At 39.2% G+C, this 15,867-nt stretch overlaps 1 protein-coding gene and 1 long non-coding RNA gene across 2 annotated transcripts in view; one reads left to right on the top strand and one right to left on the bottom strand.

Annotated features, from left to right (window-relative positions):
* The window catches only part of LOC147846549 (uncharacterized), a 1,651,758-nt gene that overhangs the window by 114,582 nt on the left and 1,521,309 nt on the right, over positions 1-15,867 (top strand). The gene's annotated exons all lie outside the window — the stretch shown is intronic.
* mtcl1 (microtubule crosslinking factor 1) overlaps positions 13,367-15,867 on the bottom strand; it is a 133,700-nt gene continuing 131,199 nt past the window's right edge. The window contains exon 18 of the mRNA XM_087241412.1: positions 13,367-15,200. The gene's annotated coding sequence lies outside the window, so the exon portion shown is untranslated. The remainder of the gene's footprint in view (positions 15,201-15,867) is intronic.

The following is a 15,867-nucleotide window of genomic DNA, read 5'->3' as shown; positions in this document are numbered from 1 at the left end:
GGGTCACGATACAATGTACTATACGATATGGTATATTGCGATACAATAATTATTGTGATATACTGCAATTGCTTGTATTAGTATGTGTCATGTTACATTGACAACTTGAAAAAGTGAGCAGACGAATTAAAATTAAATTTTATTTTCCATCCATTTCAATTTATTAGAACTGTACAGTGTGATTGAACAGAGAACTCACTGAATTGTATTAAATGCGTATTGCTATTAAACACTTAACTAAAATGTATATACCACTAAAGTCACATATAAATAAAATAAACAATTTATAAAACTAAAGCAAGTAAAAAAAATTAAAATGCATCAAGTAAACATAAAACTGGAACACAGTGCTCTAATATGTGGTAAACTATTAGAAAGTGACAGTGCGACTGATAGCACTGTGAACATTCTGCTGTGAAAACTGGTCCCACATAGGTAAATTGATGGAATGCGCGAAACATTTTACATGTAACCTGCCGGCCAGCTGTGGTGCTATGGTCATGTTTGACATGTTGTCTGTTACAACGACAGCAGACATCCCAAGTTGGAAAAAGTCATTTCCGGGGGATACATATGCAACATATTTAAGGACCGGGCAGGAGATGCGCAATTTCCGGGAAATTATCATTCATTTGCGGGCATCCGGGAGTGTCTATGCATTTCAGGGATACTCCTGTAACTTCCGGGAGACTTGGGATGTCTGCGACAGGTCCTTCCATTTTATGTCTCATTCCTCCTATGCAGTTTTCAGTAATTCTGCAATGTTAGTTGAGGTAGACAGAAGCTTGTTGATATTATCTAGTGTAGTTTGCCTTGAATCAAGAGGTTTCAGTTGAGGTGGCAGTGCCGCTAATTCATCTGCGTGGTGTCTTGTTAAGTGATAACGCATGTTCGTAGTGTTTCCTGCAAATGGCATTTTTGTCTAATTCAGTACTCTGGTATAGTGTTAAAACCAAAGTGCAGCCAGACGTCAGCTCTGAAAGCTGGAGGCGCCTTTATATTTTCCACCATGCTCACTCTTGCTTACATGATACCATACTGCTTAGCGTTTTGTTGATAGCTAGTTAGCAACATCTACTGGAGCAGAGGAGGAGATTGTTTGGCACAACTTGAATCGATACGTCAGGTTGGACTCGATACACTTTCGTGAAAGAAATTATCGCGATAGTTAGATATATTGATACTTTTGCACAGCCCTATGAGCTATTTAAATAAAAAATAAATAAAAGACACCTGATTTATATCATCACAAGTCAGTTTTTAAGATGTTACCTAATTTGTGCGGTCATTTTGGAAAGATTTTGGCCAGACACACCCACACCGGGACTGAACAATATAACATTTTAGCATTAGTATCGCAATGTGCGCATCCGCCATAATCACATCGCAGGATCTGCAAAATTGAATCTGTGCTTTGTTAAATCAGTGCAGAGTTTTTTTTTTTTTTTTTAAACAGTTGGATACAAGTTATGAATTTTGGAGGTGTAACAAAAGATTAACTGTATTTTTTTTTTGCTATGAAAATTTTACAGTGTTATTTTAAATTTGCATGGCAAAAAATTTATGATTTTAGTCCAAATTTCTAAATTCCAAAGTAAAAATAAATATATTTAATTATTATTATTATTATTATTATATTTATTTTAATAAATATTATTTTACTTACACCGGATTATTTTGCTTCTTTTAAGAAATAATTTACTTAATTTTGAAAAACAATATTATTATTGTCTAGAAAATGTTTCTTAATGTAAGAATTTAGATATCTGGAAAACATATTTTAGCATATTAATCACATTTTTCTGTACCCGAATACTCTTTAATTAATAAATGAAATAAATTTAAATTTAATTTAAGTGAAGTTTAATTTTAAACTCATTTTGAGTGAAAAACGTGCTCGTAATTGACCCAGCTGACCCACATTAGCTAATCATGATCCTCCAATCAAAGAATCCCAAGTCACTATATATATCCTCATTTCCTTTCCACAACCATCTTCATCTGGAAGAAACCTCCGTCCTCCCACCTTTATCCAGAATGGGCTGCACAGTGGCCCAGTGACTAGCACTGTTGCCTCACAGCAAGAACACCAATAGCATTGGGTCCTCGCTGGGCCATCTGGTATTTCTGTGTGAAGTTTGCATGTTCACCCCTGTGTCTGTGTAGGTTTCCCCCGAGTTCCCCGGTTTCCTCCCACCATCCAAATGTGCTCTTTATTATAGATAAAATAAGCCTAAATCTTTTCTCTACTGTCTTACTCTCAGGAAATTTGCCTTGGCCTCAGCAGCGGGGGAGTTTGCGACTGACCTGAGCTCAATTTCCCCTCACCCTGGGAAAGGGCAGAGCCCAGGGCCCGGGGATCCCTTGAGCTCAGGGCTTTCTCAGCACTTTGCTGGACACCGGCCCACCAGGACCAAGTTTGGACACCCCTGCTCTAAACCAATCCTCAAAGCAAACAATCAGCGTTTTTATATTTTCAAAATGCTTCATTTTGTGTGATTTATGAACTGTTTTCTTTCATGGGGACTAAAAATGTCCTCATGAGGTCCACATAATGTGGGAATACAAGGTACACTACACTCACTGGCCACTTTATTAGGTGCACCTTAGCACCAGGTTGGACCCCCTTTTGCCTTCAGAACTGCCTTAATCCTTTATGGCATAGATTCAATAAGGTACTGGAAATATTCCTCAGAGATTTTGCTCCATATTGACATGATAGCTTCAAGCAGTTGCTGCAGATTTGTTGGCTGCACATTCATCATGCGAATCTCCCATTCCACTGCATCCCAAAGCTGCTCTATTAAATTGAGTTCTGGTGACTGTGGAGGCCATTTGAGTAGTGAAGTCATTGTCATGTTCCAGAAACCAGTCTGAAATGATTCACGTTTAATGACATGGTGCGTTATTCTTTCTATCATTTGGAACCAGTCTGGCCATTCTCCTCTGACCTCTGGCATCAACAAGGCATTTGCGCGGAGAGAACTGCCGCTCACTGGATATTTTCTCTTTTTCAGACCATTCTCTGTAAACCCTAGAAATGGTTGTGCGTGAAAATCCCAGTAGATCAGCAGTTTCTGAAATACTCCGACCATCCCATCTGGTAACAACTACTATGCCAAAGTCAAAGTCACTTAAATCCCCTTTCTTCCCCATTCTGATGCTCGGTTTGAACTGCAGCAGATCATCATGACCATGTCTACACGCCTAAATGCATTGAGTTGATGCCATGTGATTGGCTGATTAGAAATTTGCATTAACAAGCAGTAGGACAGGTGTACCTAATAAAGTGGCTAGTGAGTGTCCGATAACACAAACTTACTGACCCCTTTCTCTATACATCAAGCACTTCTGTACTTCTGCGTGTGTGTGTGTGTGTGTGTTTGCAGGCGGTGGAAGATTATGTCCATGTCCTTTATGAAAAGATCATTTAGTTCAAGCTCTATTCAGATCATCTTTTTTTCTTCCTCTAAGCGTCCTCCCAACAGATGCTTCCAGGCAGAATGTGACAGCGCAATATTACAAGAGCTTAAAAAAATCATATGATTTAATAAGATCTGAGCGTCTTTTCTTAAGAGTTTTACCTCCTAACACAACTAGTATTATGTCATGGTTATATCAGGACTGTTGTTGCGTAATGTGTTTATGGGGATTTATCAGAAACATTTTCTTGCTGTTCTGGAGTGACGGGCTTTACACTGAATGAAACATGCACTGATATTAGTTTTCTGTTTCGCCTAATGTTTGTTTATTTGGATGCGTACGAGTTTGAGGGCAGACTAAAGCAAAGAAGTTCACATGTAACTGTAGAAATCTCCATCACAATATCATGACCCCATAGTGGTGTCGTTTCCATGACTACAGTCATCTTGGCAAGAGCCTTCATCCTAACAAGTGTGTGCAAAGGTTTAGCAGCCTGACAATGACTGTGCCATCTGTGCTATAACACAAACACACACACACACACACACACACACACGCGCACACACACACGCACACACGCGCACACACACACACACACACACACACACACACACACACACACACACAAATAACCTTACACTATCACATACACACCTACATGCACACACTCACTCTTATGTACACACATAAACACACTCACGTGCACACACATTCTTACATACACATACACACACACAAACACACTTGATCTGATACTTTACAAATTCATATATAAGTGACAACTCAATTATTCTGCACAGTTCATCAATGTACAATACATAAATTTGTTTTTACAAAGATACATAAAAATAATATGATATCTAGTTCTGGAATTTTCCATTAAATTACTTCATTAATTATTACATTAGACAGACAGACAGATAGATTGAAAAAGACAGACAGACTGAATGATATATAGATGGACAGACAGACAATAATGACTAGTTCTGGAAATATAGATAGATTATAGATAGAGTGGATGGATGGACAGAACGATAGACAGACAGATAGATAGAACGATTGATCAATAGATAGATAGATAGACAGACGAACGGACGGATGGATGGGTTAGACAGATAGATGATGGATTGATGGATGGATGGATAGACAGATGGATGGATGGATGGATAGACAGATCATAGATAGATGGATGGATGGATAGATGGATAGATAGAACAATAGAACGATGGATGGATGGATGGATGGATGGATGGATGGATGGATGGGCAGATCATAGATAGATGAATGGATGGATAGATAGATGGATAGACAGATCATAGATAGATGTATGGATGGATGGATGGATAGATAGAACAATAGAACGATGGATGGATGGATGGATAGATAGATGGATAGATAGAACAATAGAACGATGGATGGATGGATGGATGGATTAGACAGATGGATGGATAAATGGATGGATGGATAGATAGATGGATAGACAGATCATAGATAGATGGATGGATGGATGGATGGATAGATAGAACAATAGAACGATGGATGGATGGATGGATAGATGGATAGACAGATCATAGATAGATGGATGAATGGATAGATGGATAGATAGAACAATAGAACGATGGATGGATGGATGGATGGATGGATGGATGGGCAGATCATAGATAGATAGATGGATGGATGGATGGATGGATTAGACAGATGGATGGATGGATGGATAGATGGATGGATAGATAGATCATAGATAGATGGATGGATGGATGGATGGATAGATAGAACAATAGAACGATGGATGGATGGATGGATGGATGGATGGATGGATGGATGGATGGATGGATAGATGGATGGATGGATATGGTTGACAGCTGTCTCTGAATGACACTCACAGAGGTTGAGCTTCGGATCTGATCTCTGATTGTATTACAGCTCCTCATCCGCTGGCATTGGATTAATGTTTGCAAGGAGATGGAGATGTTCACAGGCTGGAGATCAGTCATGGAGAAACCCATTACAATGATGAAGATTAGCAGAGAAAGTGTCCACACGTGTCCCTCATCGCACAGCAGATCCGAAACACAAGGACAGGACAATTAGATCAGCGGATGGATTTATTTGAATGAGATCACAGTAATTAACTTATCAGAACTCAAGACTCAAACGAGATCTCCAATGCGTTTCCAGAGACAGTAATACTATCAGTCTGCAGTCTGAGTTATTAGCGCTGTCTAAAGAGCAGTCGCTTTAAAACATTACTGAGAGCCAGTGTGAAATAAAAAGAGCATGAACAGTCAAATAAATACATGTCACTTATCATAGCTATTGAAGTGTCATTCCACACCAAAGTGCTCAAAACAGGCCACTTTAAAGATGTCAGAAGGTTATTATGTAAGGGATAGAGTTCATCCCGATGGTTGTTATAACAGAATAAAACTTGTCAGGCTAATTAGCAACTGATTTATACTTCTGTGTGATCGGCGTGACCCACAGCACCTGCCTTGCGCATAGTTGGGCCAACCAAGTATCCTAATCGCAGAGCTTGTGCTACACATCTTTGCGACGTGTAGTTACATTTTTTGAGAAGTGTGCGTCAGCCAAAGCGAGGGCTTATGCAACCACGCGAAAGTTGCGCCGGACCATACACGTACGCTTGACGCAGAAGTATAAATTTCTTTATTCTGCAAATACAACCACCTGGGGTCCGTTCTTCGTATGTGGATTACTCCGTTAGCTGGATTTGGTTGTTGGTGATTTGACATGATCCAGGATTGCTTTGCTCTTCAAAACTCATCCGAAAGTTGCTGTCATAGCAACAGTCCTGGTAGCTCAAACCTGCTCAGGAGCAGCAGGATTAGATCGGGTCAGTTCAAGCATAGATAATGCTGAAAGTATGTAGTGAATTCTGATAATTTTTTTACAGTAGTAGTTATAAACACTTATATAAATATTTTAACTATATATATATATATATATATATATATATATATATATATATATATATATATATATATATATATATAGTTGAAGTCAGAATTATTAGTGCCCCTTTAGATTTTTTTCTTCTTTTTTAAATATTTCCCAAATGATGTTTAACAGAGCAAGGAAATTTCCACAGTATGTCTGATAATATTTTTTCTTCTAGAAAAAGTCTTATGTGTTTTATTTCGGCTAGAATAAAAGCAGTTTTGAATTTTTTAAAAACTATTTTTGGGACAAAATTATTAGCCCCTTTAAGCTAATTTTTTTTCGATAGTCTACAGAACAAACCATCATTATACAATAACTTGCCTAATTACCCTAACCTGCCTAGTTCACCTTATTAACCTAGTAAAGCCTTTAAATGTCACTTTAAGCTGTATAGAAGTGTCTTAAAAAATATCAAGTAAAATATTATTTACTGTCATCATGGCAAAGATAAAATAAATCAGTTATTAGAAATGAGTTATTAAAACTATTATGCTTAGAAATGTCCTGAAACAATATTCCCTCTATTAAACAGAAATTGGGGAAAAAAATAAACAGGGGCGCAAATAATTCAGGGGGGCTAATAATTCTGACTTCAACTGTATATATATATATATATATGTATATATATATATATATATTAGTGCTGTCAATCGATTTAAACAATAAACTAATTAATCACGCTTTTTTTGCAATTAAATCGTGATTAATCACATTTAAAAGTCTGAAACTCGCAATTTTGGCTAGTCAAATGTAAAATGAATGTAAAAGTAAGACAAAAAACGATGGTGAGGTGATGGTGAGCGACGTAATTTATGGGGGAGAGTGGTGGGGGTGACTTGTGTGCCTCATACCTGAAGAGCAGGGGGGGGGGGGGGGGGGTTGCGCGCGACATACCTGAAGAGCTGGGAGCAGGGGCGTGGCAACCGGGGGGGGACGGGGAAGTCCCCGGCACTTTTAGAGACAAATCATTTAGAAACAGGTGATTAAAGATGTAAACCTTTGGATTTCATACTGCTGTCCCAGTCACTTTTAAAACGTACACTACACCCCTGGCTGGGAGAGATGCTGTGGAGAGGGGTGAGTGACGTATTTAAGGACCGATATTCGGTATTTAAGGCCTGATTTCCAGTAGATTATCATTTATTTGCAGGCATCCTGGAGTCTTTATGCATTTGCGGGAGACTCCTGGATCTTCCGGCATTTATTTGGTTGTGAGACGTAGTTTGGACAAAGTTGTCTGTGATTCCTCCTATTTTAAAGTCATGCAGTGTGAACTCTCCTGTCGCCGATCCATCCTACAGAACTCTAGCCCAGATAGTCATGCAGTGTAAAAACAGCCATGACACGATTCTTAAAATCCTGCTGTCTGAACTCGACATTAATATAACGATGATTTGATGCTTCACAAAAGTAACAAACACCTTTACCAATATCAAAATGCTTTTGTAATGCAAAATTAATTTAAACATCCAGTTATTCTTTACATCGATTAAGAAACCGGCTACTAAAATACTACTAAGGCTACTATAATAAAAGAACATCCGCTCTAACTATAAAACTAAATAAATTGCTAAATACTCTTGACACATGAAAGTGTAAAGTTTGCAGTTCACAATATAGTTGGAAAGTTATTGGGTATCATACTTAAACCATTTACTATGAATTTGATGTAATTCATGGATAATTGAATATTAATCAGATGATGTCATTACGCTGCTGTGCCGTCAGCCAATCGTTGCATTTCTGATGATGATTTTGTGGATCGATAGATCTGTCTTTTACTACAAACTCAGTGATCTCAGATCAGTTCATCCAGACATCTTAATCTGATTCACAAACGTGTTTGAAGAACCAAATTAGCCAGAGATCAATTATCAAGATTAACAGATCCAGGATCTGCCAAATGATCTTAGTTTATTTAAGCGATGTACGAAGAATGGACCCCTGGATGTACTTTATCCCTTTTATCACATGGCTACTTGCAACAAAACTTAAAAAAATAGACATTCTGAAATGTTATAGATTTCTAGATTAATTCGAAGCTGACAGAAAGTGAAATGGCTGAATGGAGCACTAACCTACACATTGTTGAGTCACAAGATGGCGCCAAACAGTCAAAAACAGCATGTGATGCATGTCTACAGGGGTCCGTTCTTCGTGGATTACTCAGTTAGCTGGATTTGGATATTGACGATTTGACACGATCCAGGATCGTTTCGTTCTTCAAAGCTGATCCGAGAGTTGTTGTCATAGCAACAGTTCTGCTAGCTCAAACCTGATCGGGAGCAGGTTCAATTCATATAAACAGGATTAGATCGGCTCAGTTCAAGCAAAGATAATACAGAAAGTATGTTCCGAATTCTGATATTTTCTTACAGTAGTAGTTATATACACTTGGGAAAATGGTACATATTTTTCAACTATATATATATATATGTGTGTAAAGTTAGTCATTAATAAAATAAATTAAGTTATACATATTAATAAAACGTATGCAATCTGCACCCTCGAAATTAAAGTACAAAGACTGCCACCTGGTGGTGCAAAGAGAAAACTTATTGATATGAACTTTTTAGATCGCTTTAGTACAAATTTTGTATAAGTATAATAGAAATGCACAATATGTGACTTTTTTAAAGCAATAATACATTTCAGCAGTCATAAACATATTCCAGTGATTTGATGCTTCACAAAAGTTGCAGACGCCTTTACCAATATCAAACTGCTTTTGTAAACAACCAGTTATTCTTTACACCAATTAAAAAATGGCTACTATAATAAAGAAAATATTTTCTAAATGTGGAACTAAATACATTGATTTGCATTGAAATACATGATGAATACTCTTGACACATGAAAGTGTGAAGCCTGCAGCTCACAACAAATGTGGAAGGTTATTGCGTGTCATATTTAACGGTTTACTGCTAATTTGATGTAATTTTGCTCACATGGATAATTGAATATTAATCAGATGATGTCATTACGCTGCTGTGCCGTCAGCCAATCGTTGCATTGCTGATCATGATTTCGAGGATCGATAGATCTGTCCTTCACAACACACGCAGCGATCTCAGATCAGTTTATCCAGACATTCTAATCTGATTCGCGAACTTGTTTGAAGAACCAAATTAGCCAGAGATCAGTTATCAAGATTAAAAGATCCGGGATCTGCCAAATCATCTTAGATCATTTAAGCGAGGTACGAAGAACGGACCCCAGAACAAAAACAATGGTACCAACGTATTTCCTGTTTTACATTTTTAATTTCTATAGCTTCAGATAATCTCTGAAGAGACCCATTTTGATAAATAATGCTGTGATAGCATGTTTAAACATTGATATATGATTGAATGCCTCTTGTTGCAGTTATGAAATGTTCATGGGCCAATGGCATGACCACATAGAAATGGTGGATGTGAACAAATTCACTGACGATCAAGATGATTCAAAGTACCCAGATAAGCCTGTTATTAGTTTTAGTGATTGTTATGGATTTAGGGTGGCGGGAGATGGGTGTGGAATAAGGGAGATTAACGTTACCCGGGGAAAAACGGTATTGTTAACAGGTTAATAACCTGCTAACTAAATTGTTAACCCATGGTTAATAACTTTAACAAAATATAATGTCAAAACATACAGAGCTACGCTCTAAAAAATTCAAGTGTTTTAATAGGCCTACTAGCACAAAAACCAGGCGTGTTGTGTTGGTGTCACCTTTGTGTTTTCTTGTTTCAGCCGTTTCTGATGTCCAGAATTGCAGGGATTATCAAACAGAGGCTCATTCATCAGGTACACGTCGAATAATGGAGTTTTGACCTTCCTTCAGGCGCCTGATGTCAATCCAGCTCCACTCTATAATCTCAAACAGACATATTCAGAGCGAGCCCTGCGTGTTATACAGAAATTAAAGGATTTGGGAGTCCTGGGAAATACAGTGACCTCCGCATGCAGATCACTGACCCGCTGCCACCTGGTGATGATACGAGCACGCGCACGTAAACACACGCACGAGTGCTCGCTCACGCGTGAAACGCTTTCAAACTGTTCTCTCTCTCTCTCCATGTCAAAAATATACTATACTATTACATTTTATAATATTTACCAATGGCTAATATCGCTAATATAATAAAATGGCTAATATATTTTACAACATAATTATGGCTAATATACTATACTAAAATAAAACTGATTAAATAGTTTTGATATGAAACTTTACGATATTGCATTTTTAACGTTAGTTTGTGCCATTTATTTGATTAAATAGGGTTATTGTGTTTAAATATGTAAACAGGCTAATTCATGCTATACAATTTGTGCTAATTCATGCTTATAGAAGTATGCTGAACAAGTTAAACACACTGTAGGCCTACTATTTTGTGCTATCAACATTAATTCACGCTAAAATAATACACAAGGTAACTTCTAACCATTTCTAACCAAAATGCTGTTAGCACTAGTGTTAGCATAGTTATAACATTAACCTTGTCCTTGTGCAAAAACATGATAGCTTGTATTATTATGGACTTTCTCTGACTTCTGAGTAAAACCTTTAAGCTTTTCAAAGCAGACCTGCCTTTTGTCAAGCCAACATCAAAGTTTGTAACCAAACTTTAGCTAATCATTTACTTTAATAATATGAAGCTGTGGTTTACAGTACATAGCTGAAGGTCATTGTTGCATGATGCAGAGTGGATAAAGCCGATCTAACTCATTTAAAAAAAAAAAAAAAAAACAAGGCTTGACTCATTATAGTTTTCATAAAATGGTTATTTTATACACTATGTAGTAGCCTAAGGTTTTACAACAAAACAAAGCAAATAAAAAGTTTCTTGGGCTCAGTACTGATAGTGACATTTAAACAGATGCTAGTCACATGTGTATTTGAAGAGTTCGGATGCAAAAACCTCTCAGTGCCATCTAAAATTGTCTTCTAAAATTATCTTTTTTTTTTCTTCCTTAGGCTCCTATCTTGATTCAGTAATTTCACTTTTATGGCAAAGAATAGTTTATTTTTTAACACTTTTAGCATGAAAAAAATGAACATAAACATAAGAAGCTTTGAAAAGTGCTCATTGTAGAAGAAAGTTTTAGATGGCACTTAAAGGTTTTTGCATCTGAACTACCAGACGAAAGTCTTGACGTCGATCCCAGTTGTAAGAGCAACAAATAATAACTTCACTTCTAGTTGATCTTTTGAAAAAGTGGCAGAAGGTTGATTTTTGGGATAAATCATCTGTTGAACTGCATCCCAATCATCCCAAATACTACAGAAGACCTATTGGAACTCGCATGGACCCAAGATTCTCACAGATATTAGTCAAGTTTGGTGAAGAAAAAGTCATGGTTTGGGGTTACATTCAGTATGGGGGTGTGCGAGAGATCTGCAGAGTGGATGGCAACATCAACAGCCTGAGGTATCAAGACATTTGTGCTGCCCATTACATTACAAACCACAGGAGAGGGCAAATTCTCCAGCAGGATAGCGCTCCTTCTCATACTTCAGCCTCCACATCAAAGCTCCTGAAAGCAAAGAAGGTCAAGGTGCTCAAGGATTGGCCGGCCCACTCAGCAGATACGAACATTATTGAGCATGTCTGGGTTAAGATGGAGGAGGAGGCGTTGAAGATGAATCCAAAGAATCTTGATGAGCTCTGGGAGTCCTGCAGGAACGCTTTCTTTGCCATTCCAGATGACTTTATTAATCAGTGATTTGAGTCATTGCAGAGATGTATGAATGCAGTCCTCCAAGCTCATGATGGAGTCAGACACAATATAAATTTTTTCCACTGCACCAGCCACGTTTACACATAGGGCTGAACATGGCCCCCCGCTCTTCAGACAACCTTTCCACCATCCAACCAAAGGGGTGACAAGGTGGCTCAGTGGTCAGCACTGTCGCCTCACAGCAAAAAGATTGCTGGTTTGATTGTGGCATTTCTGTGTCGAGTGTGGAGTGCGTCATTACTGTGTGGAGTTTGCATGTTCTCCTCGTGTTTGCATGCATTTCCTTTGGGCGATTTGGTTTCCGGTTTCCCTCCCACTCCAAACACATGCGCTGTAGGTGAATTGAGTAATTGAGTATTGACGTGGTGTATGTGTGAATGAGTGTTTATAGGTGTTTCCCAGTACTGGGTTGCAGCTGGAAGGGCATCCTCTGTGTAATGCTGTGTTCACACCAGACACAGCACGTGCAAATGAAAACGTTATTCGAGCGTAAATAGATGCATGAACATTTTAAGTTTACTTGCTTCGTGCGTCAAGTTTACTTAGCAATAGACATGCATTCACTTCATGGGCAGGGCTTCTTTCTGCCCGGTGACTCTAGCTTCGTTGCTAAATGGCTTACTTGGATTTTATTGAGACAATAGCTGTGTTTATGTGCCTTAGGAAGGCTGAAAAACAGCTTACATTTGTTCGGCGCTGCGTCTGAGTCCACCATTTCAGGGGTGCACCCAGCTCTGTGAATTCATCAACTCCTCCAGAAACTCCTCCTGGATGATGGAAGCTCTCAGCGGTGCTTCAGACCGAGCCGAGCCCAGTTTGATGAGCTGTTGTCTGGTGTCGGTGTCAAGAGGATTTTACTTCAGGAAACCAACAACAGGCACTACTAATTTGTCATAATCACGCCCCTACAAGAGAAGTCGGCTGAAGCTCTGATTTTCCAACTAGAGTGATTCTGCCGATACCCGCGTTAAGCATGTCAAACGTGCAAAACACTCAACTCGCGCCGATTCATTCACGCAAATCATATCCTTGCGCCGCCTCATTTGCTCGAATCCTGCCGCAGGATGTCTATTTGCGTCTTTGCATTGACAACATGTAAATCACTCGCGCTTGATGCTTCATCTACGTCTGGTGTGAACGCAGCATGAAACATATGTTGGAAATAGTTGGCAGTTCATTCTGCTGTGGCGACTCCTGATGAATAAAGAGATTAAGCCGAAGGAAAATGAAATGTGAAATAACTCACAAAACCATAGTCATTTTTTTTGTAAATACACATTCAATTTATTACCAATGTAACACTCTATTTTTAGACATCTGACAGTGACTTCATTTAAAACATTCATAGTTATTTTCGTTTTCCTTCAAAGAAAAGAAACATCTGAATTCATAATAACATCTATACAAAGACCAGTTAATAGGTACAATAATGGGCTTAAAAAGTGTTCTTAGTGATTTCAATGCAAATTCAATGGCAACAAAAATGACATGAGCCGCCACACACTGTGAACGGCAGTGTGTGTGTGTGTGGGCTTACAACATGAGCTTTATCACAAGGTACAACAGCGTCTGAGTACATGCACTAAAGTGCTAGTGTTTAAAGGCATGCATATCAAATATGATATCTGCACAACTGCTGTCCAAACCCTAGTCAACACATCTGAAAGAAACGCGGACAGGACTCCCAGTGGGATAGAGGCTGTAATTTGGAACCAATCCTAAAGCATCCTAAATATTTATTAGATGCACTGATGTCTTAAGTCCATGTGAATAGGAAGTTCAAAGCTCTCGATTTTCCGGTCAGTCTACGTTCCTACTCTCATCTATGGTTATGACAGAAATGACAAGATCTCGGATACAAGTGGCTGAAATGAGTTTCCTTCGTAGGGTGGCAGGGCGCACCCTTATAGATAGGGTGAGGGTGAGTCACCCAGGAGCTAGGAGTAGAGCCGCTGCTCCTCCACAATGAGAGATGTCAGCTGAGGTGGCTCTGGCATCTGTTTCGGACTGTTTTTGTGCCTCCTGGATGCCTACCTAGGGAGGTGTTCCAGGCATGTCTTACAGGGAGAAGGCCTCGGGGAAGACCTAGGACATTCTGGAGGACTATGGCTGCGTCCGAAACCGCATACTTCCATACGACATGTATATAGTATGCTAAAATCAGTATGCAAGCCGAGTAGTATGTCGAAATTCATAGAATTCGAAAATCAGTATGCAAGAAGAACCCGGATGACTTACTACTTCCGGCGAGATTCTGAAGTGCGCATCCCATGCACGCTGCGATATCCCATGATGCCCCGCAAGAGAATTCATGAATGGGAGTAAAGAGGCACAACTGACGCCGGTAGATCACGTGACCATGACAAAATGGTGGAAGTAGTACGTCCGAATTCCATTCATACTGTATAGAATGTACTCTTCTAACGGCCGAGTAGTATATTTAAATAAAAATGCAGTACCTACTGAGTAGTAGGCGGTTTTGGACGCAGCCTATGTCCCCCCGGAGAACCTGGAGGAAGTGTCTGGGGTGAGGGAAATTTGGCGTTCTCCTGAGACTGCTGCCCCCACGACCCGGCACTAGAAAAGTAAATGGAAATGAATGGTATGTTGATGATGCACCGCCAACTGTAACGGAATATTGAGTAGGGGGTGGGGCCTTTTTTTGCGCATCATTCTCTTATAGCAAACTAATGGTAAGCAAGGGGGGATTAGTATGCTGTTGCTATGAAAACCCTCATGTTGACGTCAACAGAAGGATTCCAAACGTGGAAGCAAATAGTCAGAGTTTCATTGATGATTACTAAAGTCCCTTTAAGACAAGTGATTTCACTCGACGACCATCTTTGAAATGCCTTTCGGGCAGTATGCTCTGGCATTCTGTCTAAATAGGGTAACATCAAATTCTCCAAAACTGCTTACCAAGCTTACCGTCGAATTTCTTATTAGGATTCACCAACAAAATTAAACAACAACTGTGTTTTTAGTTTCATTTCTAAATGTTCGAATCACACAAAATCTGCAGAACTCTCGTCTGGTCCAAGCCCCTCCCCATGAGTATCGTCAGTCTAGAGCAGGGGTCACCAACCCTGTTCCTGGAGCGCTACCTTCCTGCAGAATTCAGTCCCAACCCTGATCAAACACACCTGAACTAATTAATAGTAACTAAACTGAAATGTGCAGGAAGGTAGCTGTCCAGGAACAGGGTTGGTGACCCCTGGTCTAGAGCAATCGATGATTGGCTCCTGTACTAGAAGGCAGGTTTTATTCGCTATATAGTGATGGATAATTGGCTCATGTTCCAGAAGGCGGGCTTTATTCGCCATGTAGTGATCGATAATTGGCTCATGTCCTAGAAGGCGGGCTTTATTCGCCATATAGTGATAGATAATTGGCTCATGTTCTAGAAGGCGGGCTTTATTCGCCATATAGTGATAGATAATTGGCTCATGTTCTAGAAGGCGGGCTTTATTCGCCATATAGTGATAGATAATTGGCTCATGTTCTAGAAGGCGGGCTTTATTCGCCATATAGTGATCGATAACTGGCTCCTGTTCTAAAAGGCGGGCTTTATCCGCCATATAGCGATCGATAATTGGCTCATGTTCTAGAAGGCGTGGCTTAATTCGCCATATTGACCTATACAGTTTTCCCCATACAAAACAATACGAGTGACATGTCTTGGGTATTCTATAGTCTTTGCGATTACCAAAACAAACATTTTTTTTCATTTTTTCACTTGCATCGATGAATTATTAGCTT

Source organism: Danio rerio, chromosome 2 (assembly GCF_052040795.2).
Source record: "Danio rerio strain M-AB ecotype USA chromosome 2, GRCz13ab, whole genome shotgun sequence".
Lineage (NCBI taxonomy): Eukaryota > Metazoa > Chordata > Actinopteri > Cypriniformes > Danionidae > Danio > Danio rerio.
This window is presented reverse-complemented; position numbering and strand designations above follow the sequence as displayed.